Below are 6337 nucleotides of genomic sequence, written 5' to 3' on the forward strand. Positions count from 1 at the left end.
GAAAATACCGTTTACTGAATTATGCAGATTTCCCAAAAGTTGACATATGTCATAAGACTTATTTTTTTTTTTAATCACCACTGTTAATATCACCGCCAAGCTTACCAGAAAAGTACTGGGAAGTTGTCAAGTTCACAGTGGCAGATATAAATTGTTCTTTAGATTATAATTTTGGTATGAATGTTTGAATTTTATCATTGGCAATAAATATCATTGGTTGTTTTCCTTGTTTGCTTTCATTCATCTTTTGAAAAATATCTGTGAAGTACCCAACTCTGAATAACCATGATTTGTCTGTCAGTTGCTTTTTTAAAGTAAAAATGGTATTCCATGAAAAGAGAAGCTATTTCAGCTTGCAACCCAAACATTTATCTCACAAGTGCTTGACAATTATCATCCTTCGGTTATAGTGCGAGTGCTTTTTATACACATCCCATTTGGCAGAATATTTTGGCAGAATATTAAAGATGTGTATTCAGGAATTTGGACTTTATCAAATGAATGTTAATTTTCATTGTTTTTAAAAGGGCATTCTTAATTGAGATTGGTATGTTACTTTTTGTTCTTTGTTTGGTGTTGTTTTGCTTTTCTGTTATTGCAAGGGTTAGGTGATAAAGCAAGTTTGGTACCACTTGCCTTAATTCAAAATTTTAGCAGTTTTATACACCAATGCTTTTCAGTAGATATGTCCATAAAGTGAAAATGACAAGTAATGTCTTAGTATTATTTTGAAAGTAAATTTGACTTTGCAAATCCCCCTAAAAGGGTCTCAGAGACCTTGAGGAGTCTGCTGATTTCACTTTGAGAACAGTTATGCTAGAGATTGAAAGGTTAAGGGAGCAGATACATAAATGAACATTAATTTTCTGTGACTTGTGATAAGTACAGTGATAAAGGATAAAGCACAGGGTCTTTGAAGAACATTCTCCCCCCCCCACACACACACAAAAATGTGTCTGACTGGGATCCTGAAGGACGACTAGGTATCTACCAGGTAAAGGATGGAGTCTGGCTGATTGAATCCTGTACCTCACAACATTATTTCTGTTTTCATTTTACTAATGCTCTTTGTAAAGTCTAAAGAGATCTCAACCATATGGTTCCTATATGGCAACTGGATTCCAAAAAAAGGGCATGCCTAGTCAAGTAAGGTCATTAATAAGCTATTACCACTCAAAGCTGAGTTACTATGGGAATTTGAAAGAGAGAACCTGGATAGTTGCATGAGGCTCCGTGTTGTGTTGCACAGACATTTTTATGTGTTAAGCCAGATGTCATCTATTTTATGTGCTTTTGGGCTCTGTGTCCCAACAGAAATAAATTCAAATTGGTCCTCATCAGTGTGACCTGGTTAGGTATCATTAACCATATTACTAACACAAAAAAGAATTTAAAATAACCGACATGGATTGAATTCCTAATATGTGAGTTAGTAGGCTTACAGACATGATCACATTTCATAATCAAACAATTCGATAGGTACTTATAGTAGCCCCATTTTTTTTAAAGATTTTATTTATTTATTTGATAGGCAGAGATCACAAGTAGGCAGAGAGGCAGGCAGAGAGAGAGGAGGAAGCAGGCTCCCCGCTGAGCAGAGAGCCCCATGTGAGGCTCGATCCCAGGACCCTGGGATCATGACCTGAGCCGAAGGCAGAGGCTTTAACCCACTGAGCCACCCAGGTGCCCCAGCCCCATTTTTTTTAAAGATTTTATTTATTTACTTGACAGATAGAGATCACAAGTAGGCAGACAAGCAGGCAGAGAGAGAGTAGGAAGCAGGCTTCCTCCTAATCAGAGAGCCCGATGCGGGGCTCGATCCCAGAACCCCGAGATCGTGACCTGAGCCGAAGGCAGAGGCTTAACCCACTGAGCCACCCAGGTGCCCCATAGTAGCCCTATTTTTAAGACCAGGAGGCTGAGGTTCAGAGGAATTCAGTAGTATGCCAAAGGCCACAAAGTACATAAAATGCAGAACTAGGTTCTAAGCCAGCAGTACAAATGAGGGGGTCTCTGTTCTTTCTCAAACTGGGGTAGAGGTAACCTGGAAGCAGACAGAAGTGTATCAGGAGATAGAGAGCATCAGGAACACACACTACCCACCTCACTGCAGCCCACAGAGTGGCCTTGGTGGCAAATTTTTAAAACATTCTAAAATTCAAAACAGAAACAGGTATGTAATGAAATAAAGTGGAAACCACTTGAATAATAAAGAGTTAGATGGAGATATCTAAGAAATTTTCTCTCAGGAGGGAAGAATCAGGCACTTTCCCAGATTGTCCAAAAGTCAGAGTTCATACTGCTCTGCTTAGAGAGGACTTTTGAGATGCACTCTGAGATACTCATTCCTGTATCAAAGTGAACCAATGTGTCACCCCAGGAACTAGACCAAATGTTGCCCTGGTAGTTTTCAACACAGTGCCAGTCTAAAGTGCTAGGAAAGTGCTCCTAATTCCTGGATGTTATGGGGATATCTTCCACAGATGTGACTCGAGTACTGGAAAAGATGACGTTAGAAGGAGAGAAGCAATTAGCTCTAATATTTACTTACCAACAGCCACTAATGGCAGATGATAATGATAATTATGAGAATGAGTGTGACGAAAACTGTATTTTTGTGTATCTACCATGTGCCAGGCACTATGCATAAATTCATCATTTTAAGTTAACTGCACAACAATCTTATAAGGTGATCTTATTATCCCCATTTGTCTATGTACCCAGACATAATACTCTTGCATCCATGTGATCCCAACAAGTCTATGAGCTATTATTATCCATATGCTGTTGACGACACAATTGGTCTCAGAGTAGATAAGTAATTGCCCAAGTATACACAGTAAGTAAATGAAGGAAAAATACACAGACCCCCATGGGCTTGTCTCAAAAGCCTCAGATCTTTTCATGCCATGCTGCCTTGATACTACGTAGGGGTGACTATATAATTTTGATATAAACCTGGATGTCTTTGGGAGTAAAAGAGATGTTATTAATAATTGTACCAGAGCAAAAGATATAAATTGGGACTGCTCAGATAAATGGTTACTTATTGTTAGGCAAACATGGGGACTATATGGTATTAAACTTCTTAAAAATAATGCATTTTGATATTTCTTTGTTTTATAGTATTTACTAATCATTTTACCTTAAGCAAACTTTTGTGACCTAACGGTAAACACTTTTGTGTACGCTTGATAGCTGAGAAAAAATTTTTACCTAGCAATTTAAAAAATGACAGTATACTTTAAAAAATATGCATAATTTTTGATATGTTTTTATACACAATGAAACAGAAGTCAGGTATAAAACTCTAAAGGGGATAAAGACGATTTAGAAAACTCTAATTCAGTATTAGAATTTAATGAATGTGGCACTTGCTGTGTTCTGAAATGCTATAACTTACTGATTGAGGGGAGAAAATTCTGGGAAGCATGTTGCATACTTGAGTATTTTCCTATTTCAGAAATAATCCTGTAACAATAACTTGAGATGGTTTTATATAATTGTGGCAGGTAGCTACTCCACCTTGATCCAAATACAGGTTTGGGCATGTTTTTTTTTCTTCTTCTTTTATAGTTGCTTCTACTCCAATGTATCATAGGTGCAAGTCTTAATTTCTTTCCAGTAAAAGAAGAATAGCTTATAATTTCTTTTGTTTCTTTTTCTTTGATGCAAGAGTTCTCTCCTCCCAGTTTTTAACCTGCTTTGTTCAGTATCTTTTTTTCTGCTCTCATTTTCTTCCTCCCCCATAGATTTACATAAAGTTAAATGACTTAAGCTATTTATAATATTATTTTTGGATTTTACTGCTTCTTGCTTTGACTGTTCCAATCATATCCAGATTTATTTCCTAGAAGAAGCTAATTTAGTAAGATCTTTTGTTTTGGGGGGGTTGTTTTGCTTTTTGTAAAGTACTATAAACTTTCAACTGAACAGGCCACTCAAAAATACAGATTTGTTAACAAACAGATGTTATTCTTTTTTCTTTTCTTCATTTTTACTTATTTATTTTTAAAGGTTTTATTTATTTTTGACAGAGAGAGACACAGTGAGAGAGGGAACACAAGCAGGAGGAGTGGGAGAGGGAGAAGCAGGCTTCCCACTGAGCAGGGAGCCCAACGAGGGGCTCGATCCCAGGACCCTGAGATCATGACCTGAGCCGAAGGGAGAGGCTTAACGACTGAGCCACCCATGCTCCCCTCTTTTTTCTTTTTTTTAATTCTGAAGAGACATACATATATTCTTGAGTGACACAGTATGTATCCGCTTTGAACAAACATTTTATGCAGACATTAGGTCTAAACAAGAGAAAGAGCAACAACTCAGAGCGTCTTTTACCACCGTGAGATTTTGCTGTCTCTCTCTCTGTGTATCTTGTAAATTTTTGTGCTTAGAGTAGCCTTTCAATCTTTTTAAATCATCCTTATGAATCTTTTCAGTTGGCTGGACATAAGAAAAGAAGGCTTTTCTCTTGAACGAATATGAGAATTATTATGTTAAGCATAGAGTAAGAGTGTGCTGTGTACTTAATGCAACTTCACATGCACAGTACCCTCCCCCCCACAAGCCTACCTTCAAAAGGGGGAGACAGAGATAAATACAGATCTGCATACATGTCAAATTGCCAAGTGCTGGGAGAACTATCTCTTATCCCCCCTGCTTTCTCTTTTATTGTTTCTTTGTGAGACCAGGGACACATAACATAATGAGGAACAGAATTCAAAGGAAGCAGAGTTCTTAGGTCCAGGGTACACATTAGTAAAACCTGGTATTATAATTAAAAGCTAAGGTTTTGAGGCCAACTAGATCAAGGTAGGCAAGGCAGCCTATTCCCACAGATACCAGTAGGCTTGGCACTTCTAGCGTTAGGGATGGTTTGTTTCCTCCCTTCACTTAGGACAATCACTGCCAGACATCCAAAACCACAACATCACAATTGCTCAAAGTACTGAAATACATAGTATCATTTCACATAAAAATGGGACAAGAGTGGACAGAAGGAAGATGCAAGTGATAAGGAGGGAAGAAAGAAAGGCAGTTATGCTACTGTATCTTACGCTAATGATCTTCACTATTTGTCTCTAACAGAACATGTGAGATCCTAAAAGTTTATTTCTAGCCTAAAACAAAGTAGCTTGGAGGAGTTAATATTCCTGGATATGGAAAGCACAAGGTCCAGAGGCAGACAGATATGTGTTGAATCAGTTCTGCTACAGACTTTTTATAATCTTAAACAAGTTCTTAAAATTGTTTGAGCTCCATTTCGTTATCTGTAAAATGGTCACAAAAATAGTTACATGAGTGTTGAGTGAGTTTCTACACCCAAAGGACCTAGCATAGGGGCTGATATGAGTGTGCATACATTCACTGGCTGCTTTTTTTTTTTTTAATTTATTTATTTGACAGACAGAGATCACAAGTAGGCAGAGAGATAGGCAGAGAGAAAGCGGGGAAGCAGGCTCTTCGCCGAGCAGAGAGCCTGATGCGGGGCTCGATCCCAGGACCCTGGGACCATAACCCGAGCCGAAGGCAGAGGCTTTAACCCACTGAGCCACCCAGGCACCCCTCATTGGCTGCTTTTATTGTCTTTAAAAATATAATTATATTCCCAGAAATTACATTTTGTTACTGTCAGAGTCATATAGACCAACAGCAAAGATAGGAATCTCTATTTTCTCTTCCATATATGGTTACCAATTTTAAAGAAAAAATCTCTTAGAGGGAAATAAGAGCAGAACCAACTGTAATTGGCCAGGGTCGTACAAAGAGCTGCACGCTACCACCACCACCACCAACAAAATCATAATCTAAGACCTGAATTAAACCGAGTTAAAAAAAACCATCAAAAGCAGCATAAAAGAATAAAACTACAAAAACCAATGTGTACCCCAAAAAGTATGTATAAAGGGCAAATTACCTTCTTGGTGTTGGTGGTGGTGATTGCGTTGGGGAGGATTGAAGGGAAAGACAGTATTTAAAGTGGTTAAGAATGTTTAAAATCCAACTCTACTACACAGCATTTGATCTTCAGAAAAAATAGAGTGCTATATGGTTTTAATCCTCAATCATTTGTAAAGTAAATAGGGACATTTGTAAAATAGGGACAATAATAGACCTACTTTATAAGACTGTGCAAGGCTTATATGGGATAATGCATATAAAACAATAAGTATAAGCCCAAGTAAGCACTCAATATTCTTACCAGTGCTTGTGGGCATTTTGCCTCTGTTTAGCATGGTCACTTCCCCATTTTTTTTTTTTTTTTAATCTGGCTGTTTCTCTTAAGTCGTCAGGACTTCCTAATGTATAGTCCTGGACTGTTTACTTCCAGAACACC

Source organism: Mustela putorius, unplaced genomic scaffold, assembly GCF_011764305.1.
Source record: "Mustela putorius furo isolate JIRA1106 unplaced genomic scaffold, ASM1176430v1.1 tig00003853_pilon_pilon_pilon, whole genome shotgun sequence".
NCBI classification, from domain to species: domain Eukaryota; kingdom Metazoa; phylum Chordata; class Mammalia; order Carnivora; family Mustelidae; genus Mustela; species Mustela putorius.